The sequence below is a fragment of the Pelodiscus sinensis genome, chromosome 11 (assembly GCF_049634645.1).
Source record: "Pelodiscus sinensis isolate JC-2024 chromosome 11, ASM4963464v1, whole genome shotgun sequence".
Taxonomy (NCBI): Eukaryota; Metazoa; Chordata; order Testudines; family Trionychidae; genus Pelodiscus; species Pelodiscus sinensis.
In genome coordinates this window covers 38,725,519-38,752,114 of record NC_134721.1, presented here as the reverse complement: position 1 = coordinate 38,752,114, position 26,596 = coordinate 38,725,519, and the positions used below count along the sequence as shown (strand labels likewise).

The 26,596-nt window shown below is 44.2% G+C and overlaps 1 protein-coding gene and 1 long non-coding RNA gene across 2 annotated transcripts in view; one reads left to right on the top strand and one right to left on the bottom strand.

Annotated features, from left to right (window-relative positions):
* The window catches only part of LOC102448489 (plasma membrane calcium-transporting ATPase 2), an 858,088-nt gene that overhangs the window by 42,667 nt on the left and 788,825 nt on the right, over positions 1-26,596 (top strand). The gene's annotated exons all lie outside the window — the stretch shown is intronic.
* Positions 22,276-24,070, bottom strand: LOC142831021 (uncharacterized). Its single transcript, XR_012906612.1, has 2 exons — positions 23,475-24,070; positions 22,276-22,788 (listed from the first exon to the last, which is right to left on the bottom strand). It is a non-coding gene; the product is annotated as an uncharacterized LOC142831021 (long non-coding RNA).

Sequence of the window (26,596 nt, the reverse complement as noted above, 5' to 3'; positions counted from 1 at the left end):
CTTTTCTGCTGAACTACTACTTAGCTGGTTTGTCCCCAGCCTGTATCAATGCTTGGGATTCTTCCGTCCCAAGTGCAGGACTCTGCACTTGTCCCTGTTGAACCTCATCAGATTTCTTGTGGCCCAATCCTCCAGTTTGTCTAAGTCACTCTGGACCCTATCTCTGCCCTCAAGCGTATCTACCTCTCCCGCTAGTTTAGTGTCATCCGCAAACTTGCTGAGGGTGCAATCCATCCCCTCATCCAGGTCATTAATAAAGATATTGAACAAATCCGGTCCTAGAACCGAACCTTGGGGCACTCCGCTAGAAACCGACTGCCATCCTGACATCGAGCCGTTGATCACTACCCGCTGGGCCTGGCCTTCTAGCCATCTTTCTATCCATTTTCCTGTCCATTTATCCAATCCACATTCCCTTAACTTGCTGGCAAGTATATTGTTGGAGACATTATCAAAAGCCTTGCTAAAGACAAGGTATATCACATCCACTGACTTTCCCACCTCGACAGAGCCAGTTACCTCATCATAGAAGCTAATCAGATTGGTCAGGCACGAGTTGCCCTTTGTGAATCCATTCTAAGTATTCCTAATCACTTTCCTTTCTTCCAAGTTCCTCAAAATGGATTCCTTAAGGATCCCTTCCATGATTTTTCCAGGAACTGAGATAAGACTGATTGGCCTATAGTTCCCTGGATCATCCTTCTTCCCTTTTCTGAAGATGGGCACTACATTTGCCTTTTTCCAATCATCTGGGATTTCTCCTGACCTCCACAACTTATCAAAGATAATGACCAAAAGCTCCTTAATGACATTTGCCAACTCCCTCAGTACCCTCAGATGCATTAAGTCCGGATCCATGGATTTGTGTATGTTTAGCTTTTCTAAATCGTTCCTAACCTGTTCTTTACCCACCAAGGCTACATCTAGACTGCAAGCGTCTTTCGAAAGAGGCTTTTTCGAAAGATACTTTTGAAAAAGCCTGTTTAGAAAAAGAGCGTCTAGACTGCAAGCAGTACTTTCGAAAAAGCAAGCCGCTTTTTCGAAAGAAAGCACCCAGGCAGTCTGGATGCTCTCTTTCGAAAAAGCCCTGTTTGCATTCAAGAATGCCTTTTTTCGAAAGAGCACTTTCGAAAAAAGGCGTTCTTCCTGGTGAAATGAGGTTTTCCGCCGTCGAAAGAAAAGCCGCATTCTTTCGATTTAATTTTGAAAGAACGCGGCTGTAGTCTAGATGCAGGTGAAGTTTTTTCGAAAAAAGGCTACTTTTTTCGAAAAAAGCCTTGAGTCTGGACACAGCCCAAGGGCTGTCTATGTTCATCCCATCTTGCATCACTTAGCGCATTAGTCCGGGAGCCGACCTTGTCCGTGTATACAAAGACTAAGAAAGCATTAAGTACTTCAGCTTTCCCCACATCATCTGTCACTATGTTACCTCCTTCATCCAGTAGGGGATGAACACCCCTCTCTGATCACCTTCTTCTTGTTAACATGCCTGTAGAAATCTTTCTTGTTATCCTTCACATCCTTAGCCTGTCACAATTCCATTTGCGCTATCGCCTTCCTGATAACCGCCCGGCATTCTCGAGCTATACATTTAAACCCCTCCCTGGTCATTTGTCCAAGTTTCCACTTTTTGTAAGCTTCCTTTTTGTACCGTCTCCCACAATATTACCCAGACAGATTAGAGGATTGGGCCAAAAGAAATCTGATGAGGTTCAACAAGAACAAGTGTAGAGTCCTGCACTTGGGACGGAAGAATCCCAAGTATTGTTACAGGCTGGGGACTGAATGGCTAAGTAGCAACTCTGCAGAAAAGGACCTGGGGATTATAGTGGATGAGAAGCTGGATATGAGTCAATAGTGTGCGCTTGTAGCCAAGAAGGCTAAAGGCATATTAGGATTCATTAGGAGGAGCATTGCAAGCAGATCTAGAGAAGTGATTATTCCCATTTATTCGGCTCTGGTGAGGCCATATCTGGAGTATTGTGTCCAGTTCTGGGCCCCCCACTATAGAAAGGATGTGGATGCATTGGAGAGGGTCCAGTGAAGGGTGATCAAAATGATTAGGAGGCAGGAGCGCATGACGTATGAGGAGAGATTGTGGGATTTGGGTTTGTTTAGTCTGCAGAAGAGAAAAGTGAGGGGAGGTTTGATAGCAGCCTTCACCTTCCTGAAGGGAGGTTCCAGAGAGGATGGAGAAAGGCTGTGACTGATGGCAGAACAAGGATCAATGGTCTCAAGTTACAGTGGGGGATGTCTAGTTTGGATATTAGGAAAAACTATTTCACTAGGAGCGCGGTGAAGCACTGGAATGGGTTACCTAGGGAGGTGGTGGAATCTCCAGCCCTAGAGGTTTTTAATTCTCAGCTTGACAAAGCCCTGGCTGGGATGATTTAGTTGGGTTTGGTCCTGCTTTGGGCAGGGGGCTGGACTTGACCTCGTGAGGTCTCTTCCAGCTCTGTGATTCTATGATTCTATATAATACAAATTAAATATAATGAAAATATTATGTTATATACAGGATCATTGATTTATAACCATCAGCACTATAGCACTCATTACTTTTAGGCTGTGTCTACATTGGCAAGATTTTGCATAAAAGCAGCCGGTTTTGTGCAAAATCTTGCCGCCTGTCTACATTGGCCACGAGTATTTGCACAAGAACACTGACGTTGTAATGTACCAAATCAGTGCTTCTTGCGCAAACACTCTGATGCTCCCACTCAGGGATAAGTCCTCTTGTGCAAGTATTTTTGCGCAAGAGGCCAGTGTAGACAGCAATGTTAATTTCTTGTGCAAGAAAGCCCGATGTCTTAAAAGTATTTGCGCAAAATCATGCCAGTGTAAAGCCTTAAAGTTTCAATGAAAGAAATGAATTAATGTACAAATGCTATTTGCTGATGTAGGAATGAGGTTCTGTACGTGAAAAGCTATGAGGATGTTTCTGTGTTTCTATGTTGTCCTTTGTTTCTATGTTGTCCGATGTTTCTATGTTGTCTTATGGCAGTGATTCTCAGCTTCCCTCTTTGGTCCATGTTTTTCTGTAGACTAGATGGAGAGGTAATTTCTTGCTGATGAAACAGAAGAGGGGAATCAAGTTTCCACTTTTTTCTAGAAGAGTCTATACCGTTTTCCCCTGTGACTGTTTAAAATATTAGTGCTTGTTAAGGTGTCAAACTGAAAATATTGCAAATTTAAGTAACCTTATTCAGCACAGTTCAGCAGAGACAATCTGCTTGACTTGGATGGGACCACTTCTGAGAGTGAGGAGACAGTAGATCTCCTAGCTGACAATACTGCAAGGTCACCCATTAGTGGCAACTATTGTGGTATTTCTTGTGAAACGCACACCAGCCCTACAAGAACTAGTGACAAATGAGTTTCCTATTGCAATAGATTCACTGTCAATCAGTGCCCTTGAAGTGACATCAGCAATCTGTTGTACCATTTCACCTTCTCTCTCCACCCACCCCCATCTCCCACTCTGTTGAGGGTTGAGTTATAATTTGGGGTTTCAGTATTCTCCCTCTTTGTCTAGTAAACTCTGATCGGACTACTTTCCACATAAATCCTGTCCCTCTCATATCTCCTAAGTGCCAGAAACTGCAGTCCATGAAGTCCTAGCATGAAGTACATAAAGGCCCTAACTGCTCAGCTGCTCTAGGGCTGGTCATAAGTGCTTACCAAAAGACTGAACCACACTTTATTTGTTGGCTCTTCTAGAAATGCATATATATATATAATTCATACTAGACTTAAGTGAAACCATTTTTGTTTTCCAAGAATCTCTGTTAATAATACATTTAGCCATTCCTCCATCAAAGGACTTTCCTACCATCTCTAGGGTCTGATTATTAGAATGCTGTATGGTTGTCAATACATCGTATAAAAGCTTTTTATTTTGTTTGTTTAGTTTCTTGTTATAGGTTCTGGACATTAGCCCATGAGAGCCAGCTTCAGGCAATTTCACTTCTATAGGAACTAGTTAATGAATAGTCATTGGAACTGACGAAGTGGGTCTTTGCCCACGAAAGCTTATCCTCCAACACTTCAGTTAGTCTATAAGGTGCCACAGGACTCCTCGCCTCAATTGGCAACTGTCATTGAGTTGGCAACTGTCATTGAGGAGCCTTTGGCTATTACTTTTGAAAAGTCGTGGAGATCGGGAGAAATCCCGGATGATTGGAAAAAGGCAAATGTAGTGCCCATCTTCAAAAAAGGGAAGGAGGACGATCCAGAGAACTATAGGCCGGTCAGTCTTACCTCGGTTCCTGGAAAAATCATGGAAGGGATCCATAAGGAATCCATTTTGAGACACTTGGATGAGAGGAAAGTGATTAGGAATAGTCAGCATGGATTCACAAAGGGCAAGTCGTGCCTGACCAATCTGATTAGCTTCTATGATGAGGTAACTAGCTTGGTGGACATGGGAAAGTCAGTGGATGTTATATACCTTGACTTTAGCAAGGCTTTTGATACGGTCTCCCACAATATCCTTGCCAGCAAGCTAAGGGAATGTGGATTGGATAAATGGACGGTAAGATGGATAGAAAGATGGCTAGAAGGCCGGGCCCAGTGGGTAGTGATCAATGGCTCGATGTCAGGATGGCGGTCAGTTTCTAGCGGAGTACCCCAAGGTTTGGTTCTAGGACCGGTTTTGTTCAATATCTTTATTAATGACCTGAATGAGGGGATGGAGTGCACCCTCAGCAGTTTGCGGATGACACTAAGCTAGGGGGAGAGGTAGATACGCTGGAGGGCAGAGAGAGGGTCCAGAGTGACAGACAAATTGGAGGATTGGGCTGCAAGAAATCTGATGAGGTTCAACAAGGACAAGTGTAGAGTCCTGCACTTGGGACGGAAGAATCCCAAGCATAGTTACAAGCTGGGGACCAACCAGTTAAGTAGTAGTTCTGCAGAAATGGACCTGGGGGTTACAGTGGATGAGAAGCTGGATATGAGTCAACAGTGTGCCCTTGTAGCCAAGAAGGCTAATGGCATATTAGGTTGCATTAAGAGGAGCATTGCCAGCAGATCAAGAGATGTCACTATTCCCCTTTATTCGGCGTTGGTAAGGCCACATCTGGAGTATTGTGTCCAGTTCTGGACCCCCCCACTACAAAAAATATGCGGACGCATTGGAGAGGGTCCAGCGGAGGGCAACCAAAATGATTAGGGGGCTGGAGCTTATGACTTATGAGGAGAGGTTGAGGGAGTTGGGTCTGTTTAGTCTGCAGAAGCGAAGAGTGAGGGGGGATTTGATAGCAGCCTTCAACTTCTTGAAGGGAGGTTCCAAAGAGGATGGAGAAAGGCTGTTCTCAGTAGTGACAGATGGCAGAACAAGGAGCAATGGTCTCAAGTTGTGGTGGGAGAGGTCCAGGTTGGATATTAGGAAAAACTATTTCACTAGGAGGGTGGTGAAGCACTGGAATGGGTTACCTAGGGAAGTAGTGGAGTCTCCATCCCTAGAGGTGTTTAAGTCTCGGCTTGACAAAGCCCTGGCCGGGTTGATTTAGATGGGATTGGTCCTGCCTAGAGCAGGGGGCTGGACTTGATGACCTTCTGAGATCTCTTCCAGTTCTATGATTCTATGATAAGGGGATGGGTTGATGAGAGAATATGATCTTGGTAACTAATTGACCATTCATTTTCTGTGGGAAATATGTCAATGGAGGGATGATAGGAGTTACTATAGAGAATTTCTGGGTGTCTGGCTGGCATCCTTTCCTACCTGTGCTGTTAAATGGAGATTTTTCTGGCCAGTACAATTTGTGTCAACATCTAAAGAAATAGCCTGGCCATAAACTTCAGCATATGTCAGATTCACATTTTGGCTAATCTATTTTCAGATTTTTGCCATGAGATTTTCTATGTCTGGAAGTGAGGCAAGCTCATGGCAACATTTCTCTTTATCCATTTCTTCTCAAGAAGAATCACTTGCATAAATCATTGAAATTGGATCATTCCTTGTACTGGGCTATAATGTAATCTGAAATATAACAATGATTCATCCTTGGATCTCTTCAAAGTCTGCAAAATATAATGAAAAGAAAAATTAAATTAATTATTTAGATTCTGCAGAGGTTTTGATGAGGATGCCAAACACTGCCTGCTAAATTACTGTGTAAATTCTTTGCAATCTGCATCACAGCACATGTCCATCTAAAGCCAGGCCTCCCACCCCTTTTTTTTCTGAAATATTGCAGACCAGCAAAGTCATTCAAAAACTTTTGGTGGACTGGCACTGAAACATTTGCATATTCATTGTGGTAATTAATTAATTAAGTAAGTAAGTAAGCAGTCACGTGTTATTTTACATTACATCTGTATGCACACAATATATGTCATTGTGTGCCTGGGAAGATCACAATCATACATTGTTAAACAGATGGCATGCTTTGCAGAATAGTTCTGGTTTTCACTAATTTTTGGAGAGAGGCAAAGGGGTACAGCAGGCAAGGCAGGAGAAGGGGGCTGTGGCCAAAGGAAGAAGGGAGAGAAAAAAAAGAAAAGAAAAGCAGGAGCAAGCCGGGGAAAGGTTGGGCTGAAAGGCTCAGAGGGCTCTTCCCGCTTTGTTCCCCTCACCACACACCAGCTGCCTGGGTAATGGTGGCCCCTGCTCAGCCCCAGTCACCCCACCAGGGGGTCCCTGAAGCAACCCCCATGCGGCCCAACTACCCCTGGAGCAGCTCTGCTCCACCATGCACGCTGGCTGCCCCTGGAGGAGCCCTGCTCTGCCCCACGGCCTGGCCATCTGCGGAAGAGCCCTGCTTGGCCATGTGAGCTGGTCACCCCAGGAGCAGCCACCACTCCCTGGAGCAGCCACCCACCATGTGGCACTGCCAGGTGGGCCACATGGCTGCTGTGGAGCTGGAATCAGGGCCATGGTGAGGCTGCTGCAGTAGGAACACCCTCACTGTGGCCCAGCTCCAGCTGCAGCACACAGCAGGGGGGGGCCTGGCAGAGTGCTGGGGCCCGCCAGGCAGGTGTTCATGGTCTGCCAGTGGTCCGTGGACTGGTGGTTGGGAACCAGGGATCTAAGCAATCCACAGTGATACTGTTCTTTCAGTGAACTCCATATGGCTGCAGAGCCAGACATTTCGGCTGTGTCTACATTGGCCCCTATTCCGTAATAGGGATGCTAATGTAGCACTTGGGAATAGGCAAATCCGCGGGGGATTTAAATATCCCCCGTGGCATTTGCATTTTTATGGCTGCCGCTTTTTTCCTGCTTGTAGATAAGCCAGAGAAAAGCGCCAGTCTGGACGCGATCCTCTGGAAAATAAGCTCTTTTCCGGAGGATCTCTTATTCCCACTTTCAAGCATGAAAAGCGCCAGTCTGGACGTGATCCTCCGGAAAATAAGCTCTTTTCCGGAGGATCACGTCCAGACTGGCGCTTTTCTCCGGCTTATCTACAAGCCGGAAAAAAGCGGCAGCCATGAAAATGCAAATCCCGTGGGGGATACTTAAATCCCCCGCGGATTTGCCTATTCCAAAGTGCTACATTAGCATCCCTATTACGGAATAAGGGCCAATGTAGACGTAGCCTTCCTGATTGACATGCAGAGAACCCTAGAATTATATTATCCCCCTCCCCGCAAAAAAGGGGATTCATGCTTATTTTAAATGACTTTCCAAGAATCCCTGTAACCACAAGATAGTCCTTGTTATATATAGTACCCCCTTCCCACCACAACTCACAGATAGAAGCGATTTCTTCCATCTTTGGGGAACTCCACCAAATATCATGACAAAACACTAACAAGAATGACCAGCTCCCCTGTTAGAAGGAATCAACCAACCAGATGAATGAGACCATGGTTTCAATCACAAGGGCTATGTACACTGGGCTGTCCTCCCAGTGGAATAACAGGAATACGATGGTCAGCATGAAAACATGTTGGCAGAGCTACATAAGCACAGTGCTTGCCCAAACTAGAGAATGGTTAGCTCTAGCAAATGCTATTAGATTTTTGGTTTCATACACATTACCACTAACCCTAGAATGCCTTCAACTGATTGAAGTAATTCATCTCTAAAACAACCCAGCGAAAAGGCTGACTTAAAAGCTTACAATTCTCAGATAAATCACAATGATTTTTAATAGACATTTACTACTTCAGTATTTTAAAAAAATGTAAATGTATTTCTCAGCACTGCTGTGTATATTGATTGAAAGGAATCCAAAGTCACTCACTGGCAATGAGGAGGAGGAAAGAAACTGGATCTGAGGCAAACAAATATGTTTTGGTGAAATAGGATTAGTCTTTAAATCTCAAAAAAGCTTGTGGAGTCATGCAAAACAGAAAAGAGAGGTTTAGCCTGCATAGAAACAGAATCACATGAGTGAAATATCATTCAGACTTTCACTCATGTGACGCTTGGTTGTTGTTGGAGACAAATCTTTGAGAAGAAAAAGTACAGTAGTTTTTATGGCTAAGGAGCTCAATATTCTTAGAGTTTTGTGGTGCATGAAATGTAATTATTGCAAATGGGAAATATGGGAAATACTCCTGGGAGAGCTGCATGCATGATTCTCTTAAACTGTGCACTGTTGTCAGAAAAATTTATGGGGTTAGCTGGCTGTAAAACCAGGGGAATTGTATGTCAAGATTTGCACTTTAGAAATGGTTATCTGAGGGCATAGAGAGCAATTTTGTAGGATTTTCCTAGTGAAGGCACTTATAAAAAGACGGTACTGGAGTAGTCACCTAATGAGAATCAGAGATTCATTAACCAGGTAGCTGTTTCACTTTTCTTTTGGTGTCATTTCCATCTACATAACTGTCCTGCTTTTTTCCGAGTCATGATGAATTGTGCAGTGTGTTACAGGTGCTAGATGGTTCTACTTTACCTACTCCAATTATCCTGAGAACAGAAACAATGCAGAGCAGGGGAGAAGTGAGATATTGTGAGCTTGAAATTGTAAAACTTGATTTAATCAGCATGCCATCCCAGAGGACTTCCACAAGCTAGTGTGAATGACTGACGAAAAGACGCTTATGCGTGGCTGTACATGTAGTTTTCATTTATTAAGGTTTAGTTTATCGGTGTCTGTGATGGAGTTCACTTTTCAGAGCAGTACCTGCTGCTGGCTGGCTAAGCCCTTGTCTCGTCTCTTACGTGTACCATCTCCTGGTGGTACCTTTTTTCATCCTCGTCTCTGCCTGCAGACCCACCTCAATCCAGGAACTGGAGCATCTTTTCATGACACAGTCCTCTGGTCATGCCACCATGTTTGTTTCTCTCCTCCTAGAGAGCAAGTATCTCCCAGTTCTATACTCACTTCCCTTGTGAAAAGTGGGAGGGACTTGAACCCGCCAACTACTCCAGGTTGCAATACAGGGACTCTGTAGATAGCAGCCATCTGCGGAGTCTCTTTAACTTCTATCTCCACTGCTTCAGTTCCCTGAGACACTTCCCTGCAGCCCCTGCACTTCTCCTTCGTTCAGGATTTGAACAAGCAAATCCTAACGGCCAAGGTTGGAGCTCCCAGGGCCTGCTAGAAGCTGCACTGTCCAAGGTACTTCCTATTCACTCAGCCTCTTAGGGGGACAGTCCTCAATCCTGGGAACACCCAGCAGCCATTGAACCCTGATCTGCCTTGTAGCTCACTTTTGTGAGACTGCTGGGTCCTGATTGGTTGCTTCATGCAGAATTCCTCCAATTGGATACTTCCTGTGCAGCTTCTCTAGTCTGCTTGTAGGATTCATTTCCACTGCTCCTCTCGGACAGAGTGTGGCTGGCCTATTAATACCTTCCTCTCCAGTAAACATGCATCACAACGTCCATGTACTTTAACCTCTTTTGGGCCTTCCTCAAGCCAGGCATAAAAGTAAAACCTTTTGAAAATCACAGTGTCATTCTAACCGCATTGGAGTTTGCATAAAGTGTGCAACATAATAGGCCCTTGGTAACTCCTCCCTTGTCTGTCTGCTGATTCTCTTAATAGTAATTTACTAGTTAAGGTTCTGTCATTTGTCTGACAAGGGAGGAAATGAGTCAAGGATAAATTTTCCTTCAATTCAAAGGTTCTAATGTGTTTGGTGTCTAACGGGACAAAAGTCTACATCACAAACAGTACTAAAATATACACCGATTAGTCCCTTTGATGGTAGTTTCAACAAACAAGGGTAGAAAGAAAGTGACAGGAATACTTACTCACTAGACTTAAAGACGAGCAGTGCCGGGGCACCTTAGGCTCTGTCTAGACTCCAGGGTTTGTTTGAAAAAAGTGGCCTTTTTTCTAAAAAACTTCACCTGCTTCTAGACTGCCGCTGTGTTCTTTCGAAATTAAATCAAAAGAATGTGGTGGTAATTTTGCCAGCGGTAAACCTCATTTTATGAGGAAGAGCGCCTTTTTTTGAAAGAGTCTTTCAAAAAAAGGTGTTCTTGACCGCAAACAGGGCTTTTTTGAAAGAGAGCATCCAGATTGCCTGGGTGTTCTCTTTTGAAAAAGTGGATCGCTTTTTCAAAAAAATTGTGGCTGTCTAGACGATCTCTTTCGAAAGAAGCTTTTTCGAAAGATTCTTTTGAAAAAGCTTCTTTCAAAAGAAGCGTGTAGTCTTAGATGTAGCCTTAGAGACTAACATATCTATTATATCATGAGTTTTCATGGGTAAAATGTATTTCATCTGATGAGTCTACACATGGGGTATGTCTACACTACCCCCCTAGTTCGAACTAGGGGGGTAATGTATGCATACCGAACTTGCTAATGAAGCCCGGGATTTGAATTTCCTGGGCTTCATTAGCATAAAGCCGGCTCCGCCATTTTTAAAAGCCGGCTTGTTCGAACCCTGTGCCGCGCGGCTACACGCGGCACGGGCTAGATAGTTCGAACTATGTAGTTATTCCGAACAATCTGTACGCCTCATGGAACGAGGTGTACAGATAGATCGGAATGGCTACATAGTTCGAACTATCTAGTCCGTGCCGCGTGTAGCCGCGCGGCACGGGGTTCGAACAAGCTGGCTTTTAAAAATGGCGGAGTCGGCTTTATGCTAATGAAGCCCGGGAAATTCAAATCCCGGGCTTCATTAGCAAGTTCGGTATGCATACATTATCCCCCTAGTTTGAACTAGGGGGGTAGTGTAGACATACCCTTAGTTCTTCTCATAGTGGGCTAAGTCATGTTGCAGAGGGCAGTGTTTAGGAGCTTGTATTATTTCTCCTTTTTTAAACTCAGGATTTGTCTGCAGGTACCTTGTGCCCAGTTCTTTTGATTGGTACTAAATTCACTATTTTCCTTCTGTAGTGCACTCTACAGATAATTTTGCTAGGACATGGTTAACGCCTAATGCTCAGAGACTTGTCATTTCAACAACTTCACAAGCATTATGTAGGAGACTTCATGAAATGGTAGATTCTTGGTTATCTATTTGATAATATTTTCTCAAGTAGTGATTGGGTTAGAACATTTGAATAGGTAATTCTCAGAGTATTTATTTAGTATTATTTATTTACAAAAGGTTGCCTTTAGCTTGATACCAGAATAGTGCCAGCGTTGGCACCAAGTAAATGTCCCAGGGGAGAGAATTCCATAGCTTGGGAGGCAAAGGTGGAGAAGGCCCTGCTCTGCGTAGATGTTAAATTTATCCTCGTAAGTGGAGGAACACAAAGCAGAGTCTCCCCAGCTGACCTTAATCCTGAGGCAGGTTCATACGGGAGGAGGCGGTCCTTCAAATACACCAGTCCCAACCCATTTAGGGCTTTATAAGTCATAACCAATACTTTGAATTGTGCCTGGAAGCATACTGGAAGCCAGTGCAGCTGCCGGAGCACCCGCATAATGTTTTCCGTATAAGAAGTATTAGTTAAAACTCAAGCAGCCACATTCTGGACCAGCTGAAGCTTCCAAAGACTCTTCAAAGCCCCACGTAGAGTGCATTGCAGTAGTCCAATCAGGATGTGACAAGAGCATGAATTTCCATAGCCAGTTCATTCTTATTCAGGAAGGGTTGCAGCTGATGGATCAGCTGAAGCAGCCCAAAATCACTTCTACCCACCAATGAAATCTAATTCTCAAATGTTAAAGAAGGGTCTAGGAGGACTCCCAAGCTGTGCACATGTTCTTTCAGGGGAAGTATAACCTCCATCCAGAACAGGTAACACACCACATTCCCAGACAGATGGCTTCCTGAGCCATAGGTCCTCAGTCTTATCTTGATTCAGATTTGGCTTGTTTGACCTCATCCAGTCCACCACTGCCTCCAGACACCGGTTCAGATTGGTCACTGTCACACCTAGATCCGATATCACAGAGAAATAGAGTTGGGTGTTATCACAGCTCAGTTCCCCAACCTGACACTCTGAGTGCAAAGATGGCAGGGCCAGCTAGTAAGAACATAAGAACATGGCAAATGAAATTTAACGTGGATAAGTGTAAAGTAATGCACATTGGAAAAAATAACCCCAACTATACGTACAGTATGATGGGGGCTAATTTGGCTATGACAAATCAGGAAAGAGATCTTGGAGTTATCGTGGATACTTCTATGTAAACTTCCACACAGTGTGCAGCGACGGTCAAAAAGGCAAATAGGATGTTAGGAATTATTAAGAAAGGGATAGAAAATAAGACACAGAATATTTTACTGTGGTATAAAACTATGGTACGCTCACATCTTGAATACTGTGTACGGATGTGGTCTCCTCACCTCAAAAAAGATATTTTGGCCTTGGAAAGGGTTCAGAAAAGGGCAACTAAAATGATTAGGGGTTTGGAACGGGTCCCATATGAAGAGAGGCTAAAGAGACTGGGACTTTTCAGTTTAGAAAGGAGGAGACTAAGGGGGGATATAATAGAGGTCTATAAAATCATGAGTGGTGTGGAGAGGGTGAATAAAGAAAAGTTCTTCATTAGTTCCCACCAAATGAAATTAATGGGTAGCAGGTTTAAAACTAATAAAAGAAAGTTCTTCTTCACACAGTGCGTAGTCAACCTGTGGAACTTCTTGCCAGAAGAGGCTGTGAAGGCTAAGACTATAACAGAGTTCAAAGAGAAGCTAGATAATTTCATGGAGGTTAGGTCCATAAAAGACTATTAGCCAGGGGATAGAAATGGTGTACCTGGACTCTGTTTGTCGGAGGCAGGAGATGGATGGCACGAGACAAATGACTTGATCATTGTCTTCGGTCCACCCCCTCTGGGGCACCTGGCACTGGCCACTGTTGGCAGACAGGCTACTGGGCTAGATGGACCTTTGGTCTGACCCAGTATGGCCATTCTTATGTTCTTATGTAACGTAAGAATGGCCATACTGGGTCAGACCAAAGGTCCATCTAGCCCAGTACCCTGTCTGCCGACAGTGGCCGATGACAGATGTTCCAGAGGGAGTGAATTGAACAGGTAATGATCAAGCGATCTCTCTACTGCCACCCATCTCCACCCTCTGACAAGCAGAAGCTAGGGACACCATTCCTTACCCATACTGGCTAATAGCCATTAATGGACTTAACCTCCATGAATTTATCTAGTTCTCTTTTAAACCCTGTTATAGTCCTAGCCTTCACAACCTCCTCAGGCAAGTAGTTCCACAGATTGACTATGCACTGTGTGAACAAGAACTTCCTTTTATTTGTTTTAAACGAGCTGCCCATCAGTTTTATTTAGTGGCCGCTAGTTCTTGCATTATGGCAACAAGTAAATAACTTTTCCTTATTCACTTTCTTCACACCACTCATTATTTTATATACTTCTATCATATCCCCCTTTAGTCTCCTCTTTTCCAAGCTGAAAAGTCCTAGACTCTTTAATCAATCCCCATATGGGACCCATTCCAAACCCCTAATCATTTTAGTTGCTCTTCTCTGAAACTTTTCTAATGCCAGTATATCTTTTTTGAGATGAGGAGACCACATCTGTACGCAGTATTCAAGATGTTGGCGTTCCATGGATTTATATAAGGGCAATAACATATTCTCCGTCTTATTCTCTATCCCTTCTTTAATGATTCCTAACATCCTGTTTGCTTTTTTGACTGCCACTGCACACTGTGTGGACGTCTTCAGAGAACTATCCACGATGACTTCAAGATCTCTTTTCTGATTAGTTGTAGCTAAATTAGCCCCCATCATATTATATGCATAGTTGGGGTTATTTTTTCCAATGTGCATTATTTAGTTTTGTGAGATCTTTTTGAAGTTCGTCACAATCTGCTTCGGTTTTTGGTCTCAAAAAATGAGGAATAATGTTAGTTCGAACCAAGGGGTTTGTTTTGAACTAACGTGTCCCAGCCTGCACATTCACTTTTGAAACAGCTGTTGAGTGGAGTAACGCGCCGGCGAGATCATGTTAATGAAGTGCGGGATGTTTAAATCCCCGCTTCATTAGCAATTTCAGTGGCCTAAATTTGCATCCCTAGTTCGAACTAGGGAGCAAGTGTAGACGTACCCCAAGTGACTAAAAGAAAATATAAAATAAACCCTTTTCAAGGGAAGAGATCACACTCCCTACTGCCCCTAACCTCTGTTTTGCTTTGTGTTGGGAAAACAAATAGAGGGAATCTGCAGAGAACAATGGACTCTGCCCGGGTAACTAGGCACGTAAACTTAAGGACACAACAATTAACCAATACTGGTTAATCAAAACAAAAAGGAAAACTTTTATTATCAAAACAAAACTACTGTTGCAAGCATAGTAAATTACTAGGTGTTAGATAGCCATGAAGTGACATAGACTCAGGGAAAATCCCTGGGCTGCAATCCTTAGTTACAAAAGAGAAAAACAATCAGCCAGTTCAGACATGATTTCCAAACCCCCAAACAAGGAAAACAACAATAAACCTTGATGGAAACTTTTCCCTACTTACACATTTCAAGAAGTCCATTCTTGAAGAGAGAGCCCATCTCCCTCAATACCTGGGAGAAACTGCTCTGATACGAAGAGAGAAAGAAAAACCCTCTCTCCTGGTTTGAAACTTCTATCTGCATTTTTATTGGCTGACTGCCTTAATCCCCTCCCGAGGTGCCTCTCCAGTTGCTTAACCCTTTGTTCACCCTTCAGATAAGTCAGACTCTCCTTAGCAGCTCCTATTTATGACAGGTGTCATCTGCATATTGATGGCACCATCCTCTAAATCTCCATACAACCTCTCCCAGCAGCTTCATGTGTATGGAACCTTGCATTCCCTGTAGCACAGTCACTTCGGGGTTGAGCAGCAGCCCCTTAGCTCCATCCTCTGAAAACACCCCGACAGGTAAGACTGGAACCACCACAGAACAGAGCCTCCAATACCCAACCCTGTCAGGTGCTCCAGAAGGATACCATGGACGATGGTATTGAAAGCTGCTGAGAGGTCCAAGAGAATCAACAGGGATGCATTCCACATCTAGATCCTGGCATAGGTCGTCTATCAAGACGACAATGGCGGTTTCTGTTCCAAAACCAGGCCTGAAGCCAAACTGAAATGGATCTAGATAATCCATTTCTTCCAATAAAGCTTGGAGTTGCAATGCCACTTCCTGCTTGAGTACCTTGCCCAAGAAAGGAATATTAGTGATTGGGGAATAGTTATCCAAATTGCATGGGTCCGGGGAAGGCTTCCTAAGGAACAGTTTCATCACTGCTTCTTTCAAAGTGGCAGGACCTGTCCCAGATCTAAAAGAAGCATTTATAATTCCCTGGACCCAACCAGTCATCCCTTCTTGGCTCAATTTAATAAGCCATAAAGGGGAGGGGTCGAGCAAGCACATGGCTGGTTGCACTCTTCCAAGCACCTTGTCCAGGCTGAAAAAATTGACTAGACAGTGTGCTCAATACCTTCTGTACGACACTTACATGACAGCCAGAGTCCAAATCAGACCAGATGTGAGTAATCTTACCTGGAAACAGGTCACTGTGGATTGCCAAGGATGCCTCCATTTCATCACGAGGGCCAAACTCTAAGAGGCCCCGCACCACTTGAAACATTTCCACTGGATGCCACTGTGCAAATGCGATGAGGGTGGAGAAGTAACTTTTCTTTGGTGCTAGCACCATCACAGAATAGGCTCACAATTTGGTCCTAATCCGCAATCGGACTCGGCTCAAGTTCTCCTCCAGTTGCAATGTCACACAGACTATTTCCCCACCTGCAACTCCCCAGAAAATCAGGGAACAAACTTGATTTGACTAGCCCAAAAAGGGAACTTAGGAGCAATCATGTCAGCTGCCCAGGCTACTGCGATGTTCCATATGTTGACCAGAGCATCAAAAGGACCGCTAGCCATAATGGCCAAACAATCTGTCAGGGATCTTAGGAAACCCTCTGGATCCATCAGTCTCTGAAGATCATAGAATCATAGAATCATAGGGCTGCAAGAGACCTCAGAAGGTCATCAAGTCCAGCCCCCAGCCCAAAGCAGGACCAATCCCAACTAAATCAACCCAGCCAGGGCTTTCTCAAGCTGAGACTTAAAAACCTCTAGGGAAGAAGATTCCACCACCTCCCTAGGTAACCCATCCCAGTGCTTCACCACCCTCCTAGTGAAATAGTTTTTCCTAATATCCAACCTAGACCGCCCGCACTGCAACTTGAGACCATTGCTCCTTGTTCTGCCATCCGTCACTACTGAAAACAGCCTCTCTCCAGCCTCTTTGGAACCCCCTTCAGGAAGGTGAAGGCTGCTCTCAAATCCCCCCTCACTTTTCTCTTCTGCAAACTAAATAAGCCCAAATCCCTCAGTCCTCCTTATAGGTTATGTGCCCCAGCCTCCTAATAATTTTGATTGCCCTGTGCTGGACCTTCTCCAATGCATTCACATCCTTTCTGTAGTGGGGGCCCCAGAACAGGACACAATACTCTAGATGTGGCCTTACCAGAGCCGAATAAATGGGAATAATCACTTCTCTAGATCTGCTGGCAATGCTCCTCCTAATGCACCCTAATATGCCATTAGCCTTCTTGGCTACAAGAGCACACTGTTGACTCATATCCAGCTTCTCATCCACTATAATCCCCAGGTCCTTTTCTGCTGAACTGCTGCTTAGCCATTCAGTCCTCAGCCTATAACAATGTTTGGGATTCTTCCATCCTAAGTGCAGGACTCTACACTTGTCCTTGTTGAACCTCATCAGATTTCTTTGACCCAATCCTCTGATCTGTCTAGGTCACTCTGGACCCAATCTCTACCTTTCCCCCCAGCTTAGTGTCATCTGCAAACTTGCTGAGGGTGCAATCCATCCCCTCATTCAGGTCATTAATAAAGATGTTGAACAAAACCGGTCTTCAAACTGATCCTTCGGGCACTCTGCTTGAAACTGACCACCAGCAAGACATTCAGCTATTGATCACTACCCATTGGCCCGACAATCTAGCCACCTTTCTATCTACAGCAGGACAAAGGTCTTTTCCAAGGGTGGGTTGCAAGTGATGTTAGTTCTTACTCCCGTTCCTCATCCCTCCCTCCGCCTTCTGAGGACAACAGACAGCAGCAGTCCCCAAAGTTGCTGTTAAGTGTTTAGACAGTTGCCTAAGTTACATCTACTTGTAATCTATTTTAAAAGGCTAAAAATGGGGTGGGAGGATGTTTGGAGAGAGGCTCCAGTGAGTGAACTCATTTACATGGCAATATGGGGCTTACATTTTCCACAAGAACATTTTTAATATATTTTTTAGAAATGTTTTGGTAACACTGATGTAGATAGAATAACTGTAACTTGGGACAGTGATCTAAATATGTAGTCTCCTTTAAAGCATATAAGCATCTCAGGCTCTCTGTTTCCAGGAATTTCCCTGGCTCACTCTCTGTGTTGAGACTATAGCAACTCTACAAACAAAAGCGTTTTTATGAGCTAACATTATAAAAGGTTGTGTGTCAAACAAAGGAAATTCCCAAACAAAATCTAAGATCTAGAGATAAGTTCATAGACAGACAGTTCAGCATTACTGCATATGCTATTAAAAAAACCCACAGTGAAACAAAAAAAAGGCCCATCCCCATATAGGAACCAGAAGGGCTCTGGTGAGGGCTTTGAGAAAGCGCTCATTTTCCAGCAGCTCTGAAGAGAGGGTATATTAGATGCCTCCTGCCCAGAGTGACATAAAAGAAAGTTCAAGGCCCAAGGATAGCAAGCTGATTAGAGTTTCACCACACTTATTTTCTCAGCAGGAGGCAGTGAATGCTGGGCTTTCCAATAATGGGTATTGCCCTTGGACCTTTCTTGGTACTCCTCAACCTTCAGTCTCCTGTAATAGCATGATTTAGTCTCTGGCTAGTAGGTGGCTGGTAAACATTCATTTTGTGTTACATTTAGTACTTGGTGATCCATGATCTGATTGAATAAACATCTACTTATGAGAAAAAAAGTATTCTGAAAGTCTGTATTTTTAGCCATCACACTGTACCATCTTCATTTTTAAGATGCATAATCCCACCCATTCTCATCTTTCTTCTGTCCCTCTAAAGTCTCCTTACACTCATAGGACAAGTATCACAATTGTGGTCATAAAACACCATTTATGTTTATGTTTTATGGCCACCATTGTAGTGCTTGTCCTATGAGCATAAGGAAATTTATGCCATCTCAAACACGTCTCACTGTTGCTCTGTTAGTCTGTTCAAGGTCATGGTCATCTCTCTCTCCTGAAACACTGGCATAGTTCAGATCCATGCTGAGGAGCTTTACTTATTGAATGCGTTGCTGAATCAATGTTTTTTCCCAATGTATCCCTCAGTACTTTGGTTATTAGTTTGAAGGGGAAAACACTAACTCATGGTAAGTAATTTTTTTCACTGCAGTAATATTTTTTTTGCTAACATAATTTATAATGTTCAAAAGATATTTTTCATTGTGATTATTTTTAGGAGGGATGACTTTGGTTATTATTTATTAATAGATTGAGTAGATGCAGTGAGAGCACATACAAAGCCTCACCAGTAAGTTCATGGAGACACTGAAGTCTGGCTTAAGAAAACCAGTATCGTACTATAAAATAGATATCTACAGGCAGTCCCCGGGTTACATACAAGATAGGGACTGTAGATTTGTTCTTAAGTTGAATCTGTATGTAAGTCGGAACTGGCGTCAGCCACTGCTGAAACTAATCAGTTTCAACCGCGGCTGAATCTGGACGCCAGTTCTGACTTACATACAGATTCAACTTAAGAAACCCAGGCGTCCCCAAGTCAGCTGCTGCTGAAACTGATCAGTGGCTGATTCCAGGAAGCCTGGGGCAGAGCAACTCTGCCTCGGGCTTCCTGTAGTCAGCCGCTGGTCAGTTTCAGCAGCGGCTGACTTGGGGACGCCAGGGGCAGAGCAGCTGGGGTGCTGCTGGCTTGCTCCAGTAGTGCGGCTCCTTGGCTGAATCAGGACGCCTGGGGCAGCGGCTGAATCAGGACGCCTCGGGCAGAGCAGCTGGGGTGCTGCCAGGTTGGTCCGGAGCGGCGCTGCGGGACCAACCCGGCAGCCCCCAGCTGCTCTACCCCAGGGGTAGGCAAGAAAAGCCTGGTCTGCTGGGGGGGGCACTAGCTGCACCCCCCCCAGCAGACCAGGGAGACGGGGGTGGCGGGACTGCCCAAGTCCTCCACGGCTTTGCTCCGTCTCCCTGGTCTGCTGACCTGGGAGACGCGGAGCAAAGCCGCAGAGCACGCGGGCAGCGGGACAGTCCAGGCGCGCCGCGGCTGTCCCACTGCTGGCGTGCTCCGAGGCTTTGCTCCCCATCTCCCTGGTCTGCTGGTCAGACCAGGGAGACGGGGAGCAAAGCCTTGGAGCATGCCCGCAGCGGGACAGCCAGGGTGCGCTTGGGCTGTCCCGCTGCGGGCGTGCTCCAAGGCTTTGCTCCCCGTCTCCCTGCAGACCAGGAAGACGGGGCGCAGCTTTTCTCACCCCGGAGGATGGGGGAGGCGGACCGAGGCGCATCTAGGCATCCCGCCGCTCCCGTCCTCCGGGGCGAGAAAAGCCCTGTTCGTAACTGCGGATCCGACATAAGTCGGATCCGCGTAACTCGGGGCCTGCTTGTATTGACAAAGGTCATGCTTGCAGCTGTAAATCACTTTATGAATCTTCCTTGCACGTTTTTCTTTCTGAATAGACATGACTTGCTTCTAAATGGTTTATTTGCATCAATTCTGCTATGTTCATCATTTCAAATAAGCTCTTTACAGTCAACTTTAAGGCTAATACAGTAACAAGGATTTAAAAAACCCTATCAACAATTACTCTTCTCCTCTTCACTAGTTAGGAACTACAAGGTTACTTACCCTTGTTATGGTTGATAAGCAAAAGCTCCAATTAACCTTTGACTGTTTTAGGACTTGAAGACTTTTGGCTTTACTTTCTCTTTCCCCTTTCCTGTAGTCTAAACTGAGCCTATCACTAGAAATAGAGGGGATATTAGAAAAAATGCTAATCATAACAGTCTAGAATTGTTGGTCTCTCTCTAGCACCTTTAGGGAGTGAAAATAGTGTTTGGTGACATGCAAACAATCACTCTTAACATTCCAGAGATGTCTGTGGAGACTGTATCAATCTGGTGAAGTCTGGCTAAGGGAACACAAGAGACTAGATAACACACTTGTATACCAAGGCCTTCCATGTCTCTACGCTTATGTGGCTCAGAAATGTGAGTGGCTGGTGATATTGAGAACACAGCATCCTTAAGTGACTGTATAGAACAGTTGCCTTAATCCAGGAAGGCGAGGTAAGTTTTAGAGGCTGTCCCATAGATAAATAATGGGGCAACAGATAGGAGAGCCAAGATAGGAGAGCTCAGAAAATATGAGCCTAAGGTGAAAAAAGAGAGAAAAAGAGTCAGTCACCTGAGTGAGCTGAAATGAGTGGTGTCTTTCAAAACGAAACTCTCATTTTTTTGCTTTTTGGATAATGTACTAACTGCACTGACGTCAATGATAACTACCATAACTGTAGGTACTATTTTTATTTTTGTGTTTGTCCTCTCCCCTATGAGATACTTCCACCAGCCAAAGAGTTACCTGGATCCACTATCTGCAAGATTCTATCCTCCTGTTTTTTAGTTTCATATCACTCATGGAGAAGGGATATTAGAATCTTCAGGTCACGTTGGTCTTGTTTTAAAAGGAGCTCACAAAACTGTTTTCTGCAGTGTGATACTCAGAGAATATTGACTACCTTGCATAAGAAGGAAGAATCTTGTTCATAGCTCAGAATGGCAGGAAAAAAGTCTGTATACAGTGCTTTATTCTGTGTCAAACAGAAGTAGAAAAACAAAAGGAAGAGTTGGCTCAGTGGTATCTTCTGCCCTCCAGTCTGTCTTTGTCTCTCTCGCCATGGCTTGGACTGACCTGGGGGGGGGGGGGAGGCTCGCTGTCTCCGTTGGTCCTCTGTGCCGCACCACAAGCCCTTGCTCCTTCCCTGTGGGGGAAAGGCTAGGGGTGCCCCCAATCCCAGTTGCAGGGGCCCCTGCTCCTCCTCTCCCAGAGCGTGGCTACCTGGTTGATTCTGTCAGTAGCATATGCTTGTCTCAAAGACAGGCTGGACCTGGCCACGTCCCACACATGAGCAGGAGGTGGGCAGTCCAGCTCCCACTTCCCCTCCTGCCCCATGAATACATGCCAAAGTTATGCTTAAAAAAAGCACACAGGATCTTGTTCAGGGGGATAAGGCAACAGGCCACACATACACACCCACACAAGTTACCAGTCTGTTGCTCGGGCCACCCTATTGGATAGACAGGTCAGGTGCGAGCTAGGAGCCGGGTTCGTGTCAGTCCAGACTGATGCTCCCTTGGTCTTGATCTTAGCAGGACAGGACCTGAAGAACCAGGACACTACTTCTTTTATAGGATTTTCCTTCCATGCAAGTCTAATTACGGCATGACAAGGCAAAATGCATAGTCATTCAGCATCGCAATCAATCTTCCTACAACATATGCTTATTGGGAAGAAGCCCTAAACATTCTCCTAAAACATTCTCTCTCTCGTTCACGCAAACAATACATTTAAAGAATTGCAGCATGGAACAAAGGGTACTTCTAGTCACTTAAAGTTACAAAGACTTTCAACATTAAACTTCTGTCTATCTAAACACTAACATCACTATGTATTACAATACTCCATCCCTTCACTTTAACATGCTAACATCAAACAGAGCTGGAGCTAAGTTAGCAAAGCTGCCTGGCCTGTCTGAGGTCTACATCTTGTATTTAAGTTTATAGCAAAAGTCTGGATTAAACATACATAATTGACTACTTAGTTACAAAATTCCAATTCCAGTGTCACATTGTCCCCCTTTTGACCCCTCAAGAACAATTCTTGAGTGGTCACATTCTTAAGTATTTTGTAACTGCTTCATGGCAATATATTAAGACATTACATAGGCTTGTGGTTTTAATTTAACATACATTCTTTTGATCCAATAGCACAAACACATAATGATAAACAATCACTTATTAGTATCAGGATAACAATGATGGGGTGTACGGCTATGTTTAAGACCACTATCCAGGTGGGTGACCATCTTTCAAATACATCATGCCAATGATGAACACTTAATTTTCAAGCCTGATCTGCTATTCTAAGTATTTCTTCTCCTTAATGAAGGATGGCCATGCTTCTAGCCTGAATTTTCTGTTGTGTAGTTTTAGTTAATTCACCAATTTGCTGATTTTTATAGACCCATCTCTACAATTTGCTCCAAGTTACTGATCAGTAGATGATTATGCAGGAGAGTGGTTCTTGCCCCATACAGCATTTAAGTCATGGGAAGACAGGTCAAGTTGACAGATTAGATGTGGAGCAGCAATTGTTTTTACATGTATTTTTGTTTAAACAACAATATGTTGACCTTGAAATGCTTCTACGATCCATGGGCATAGGATTAACAGCATCTGCAGAGAAAATAAAAAAATATTCTCAGGGTTTTAAATATACCCCAGCACAAAAAAGTAAGTTTTTATAAGGGATTAAGACTCAATAGGTGTGCCCTGCACCTGTGTCAATGATGACTCCCTGTCTCCAGGCATTAGCCTTGAGATTCAGGTACATAACCTGTTTACCAGCCCATCCTGGGGTTACAGCAGAGAGAGCATGCGTTGTTTCCCATTATTGTCCCTACATGTGCTTTAGGAACAGGGACACCTTCCCGCCTGTGGTTTATCTGTTATTTATGTTTGTCAGGGGGTACGCCCCTGACAGGGGTTGTGGCCCCCTTCTACTGGCCCGTGTCTCGGTCCGGGCCCCTCTCTCCGGGTCTATACAGTACCCAAAGTCCCAACACAAAAGTCCGGTCCCTCTATCAGGGCATATACGGTACTAGAGGCCTAGCTGCTCCGAGAAGCCTCTCCTGGCCCGGGGTTTGATTATCCCTGGCAGGGGGAATGGGTGTTAGGGGGACCTGGGCCCTCCCTCTCCACCGGGTCCCAGCCCAGGGCCCTTTAGGCAAGGACTATGGCTCCTGCCCGCTCGGTGGGGAATCCGGCCGATACACGCCGAGCCGCACTATTGGTCCTCTGCCCTGGGCTGCTTCCTACCACGTCCCGACTCCCCTGCGGTCCATCTGCCTCGGAGCCCGTACCTGCCGGGGTTGCGGGCGCGCTCCTGCCTTCCTGGGTCGGCGGCTGCTGGCTCTGTGTCAGGGTCAGGCACGGGCGGCGACTCTGGTCCCAGCTGCTGCAGAAACACTGGCCCAGCCTGGTCTCCTCCCTCACCCTGCGGTCTTCCTGATTGCAGGGCTCCCTCTGCTTTTATACCCAGCCTCTGCTGGGAGCATGCCCAGCAGGGTCGAAGGGGCGGGGCTTTCTCTGCCAGCTGGGCCTGGGCTACCCCCTGTCTGTCAGTGCGGGGCCTGTCCACCCCATCACAATGTTTCATACCACTTTGCTTAACTGCCTAGTCTTTAAAATGTAACCTTTACTAGTTTAAACCATTACCACACTGAGCTGGTACTATTTACAGGAATTTAAGTTTCCTGTGCCTGCACCTTTTTTACTTGCTACACAGTTTCTCTTTGTACCTCCCGCTCCAACTTCTGCTTTACTTACATAGTTTCAGAATTAATTTTAGCAGCTTGCCAAGCCCAGCAAGCCCAAGCCACTGCCTGATCCTTGTTTAGGTGGTGACAGGAGGTGGAGGGGTAGGGAGAGGAAGAAGTCTGATTAGAGAGTCATTACTTTTGCTGCTTACTACAGTATCCCCTCTTTTCCCAAGACAAAACACAATAATGCTAGCATTGAGACAAACGACACAAAAACCAAAAAATATAACACAAGACACAGCACATAAGACACAACAACACAATTTTTGTTGCAACAATAAATCCATATTATCCTCAATTGCTCTTCAGCTGGTACCAGCTCTTTCTGAAAGACAAAAGAAAACATTTTTCTACGTCTGTAGGGGTGGCACATTATATCTTGAAATACTTCTTTCTTTTACAGATATTCTTGCTGATTTCTCTCTTTGCCCTAAGTTCCCCCAATACTTCCCTATACTTTTGTTTTATAAGCAGACCAAGTTTTATTTCCAACTATCAGTACATCATACATAAAGTTTTTTTTCTTTTCCAAAACAAAATCATACGCATTATACATTGTTATGGGGTTACTTCATAAACATTAAATTTATCTCAGAATTAAACAATAATATTAGCATACATTTTCTTACACATGGATGTTTACCATGCCTTTTAACAAAAATTATCTTGGAGGCCGGTGTAATTTAAATTTTATATATAAAATTACCCATATATTTGTGCATGAAAGCAGATTCCTCTTGTGCTGCCACTTATATTCGTACAGACACTATTTGGCTCACTCTGACATTTAAAACTATCAGCAGATTAGAGTCTGTGGCTTAGAGACACAATAAACTTCAGAGTTCTGATTGCTGTTAACTTTAAAATCCTGTTTGCTTTTTTGCCAAAACCAAGAAAATTGGAATCTTTTCCCTTAGTTTTTTACCATTTCTCAGATGCTGGTTAGCACAGCCATAACTTGGTCTGTTAAAATATAAAATATTGAGATACTTTAAGGGTTAAATGCCAGATTCAAAAAGCCAAGCAACACTAACTACCAATATCTGGCAAAAGTGTCTTGTCAGTTTTGCAGCTCTGAATGAAATGGTATTTATTCAAACCCAACCAAACCAATTCATTTACCTGCAACCTACAAAACAGAATTTAATAAACATACAAAAACACTGATTAGGTCCTGGAAACCTCACATATTTGCACAATATATACATACACGTACATGCACACAATCTTTTAACTTCTATTTACACTATTCCCTAATGTTCTTTTAGCAAATTCCACTGAAGAGTCCATGGCTAAATTATTTAAACCAGATTGTCTTTTTGCCTGGATTCTTTACAGACATTCCTTTGGAAAAAGGGCCCATTTTTCCTCCAGAAAGGCTGCAAAGGAACAAAGGATTCTTCTTCTATAACAGTTTTCCTTCTAGCACATTACAACAATTGCTCAATTCCTTCCACAGTCTGCAGAGTTAACTTCTCACTCTCTCTTACCCTTAATCACTTGCCTTTTCCCTTCAAATGAAACTTTTCCAGTGCCTGTACTTACTGCTTACCTTATTCCTGCCACTTATGCCCTCAGGGCTCTGAACCTCTTACCCACTCCTGCTTATTTGCCTCCTTATCTGTCTGGGCTTAATCCTGCTTTCTCTGATGAATGGTTCCTTTTCAGGCACATAGGTTTTGTCCATTATTAATTTAGCAAGAAGGGTGGGCTCCTTAACTAGCCACCACACCTTCTGATTCCTTTTCTTGGGTAAATCCAAATTTTTATTTCTGCAGTCAGCTAATTTTTTTTTAAACTTCCCAGTACAGGCTTTTCATAACAGCCAGACTGCAGCAAGATCTCTTTTGATTGAGATTAAGGGTTTGTAAACCAGTAAATAGTTCACCAATTTGCTTTTAGGGTCTGCATAATATGAACATAAGTTAAAGTATTGTCAGACCATGGGCCATGCCTAAACCTTTGCAATATTTGTTCCAAGGATATAGTTTACCTTTTCTCCTCTTCATGAGGGGTTTCTTTCTGAATCGTTGCACCAATGTGTCCAGTTTGTTTTTACTAGTAATTTTTAGTCTCATCATGTACTTTTAAGACTCTATACAAGGGAAGAATGGAGACACTAATCTTCATTCCTTTGGGCTTGACCCTCATATGATTGTGGTTGCAATGCAGTTGACCCCATCTCATCTTTTAAATTTGCCAGGGCCACCTTTTTTTATTTCTGTCTCCACTCTTCAGGCACTGTGAAAGTGCTTGCAGTCTGTTGATTAACAACAGGGGACAGTGCTTCATTCTTTTCCAAGCTTTTAACAACTTTTTCCAGTTTCTTATTTTCCTGCTTTACTTGTTTGAGCAAATCATATGCCTGGACAGCCTGTTGCTCTGTCAGCAGAGCAGCTTTCTAGTGCTTAACAACCTGTGTTGCTTCTTAGGTTTCTCTATTTTTTCCCATTTATTTAGGAAGCTAGTATAGTGGAATGCTAGTATAGTGGTATAGTATAGCTCCTGCTCCTTCCATGAGGAACCATTGGTAGGCTGGTTGGCTGGGAGGGCAGGGCTGGACAACTCCCTCCTCCAGGGACCATGGACCAGGGGAGCTAAGTAGTGCTCCCTGGCCCTTTGGGAGGAGCCGCTAACCCCCCACTGCCCCACTCATTCTCTGC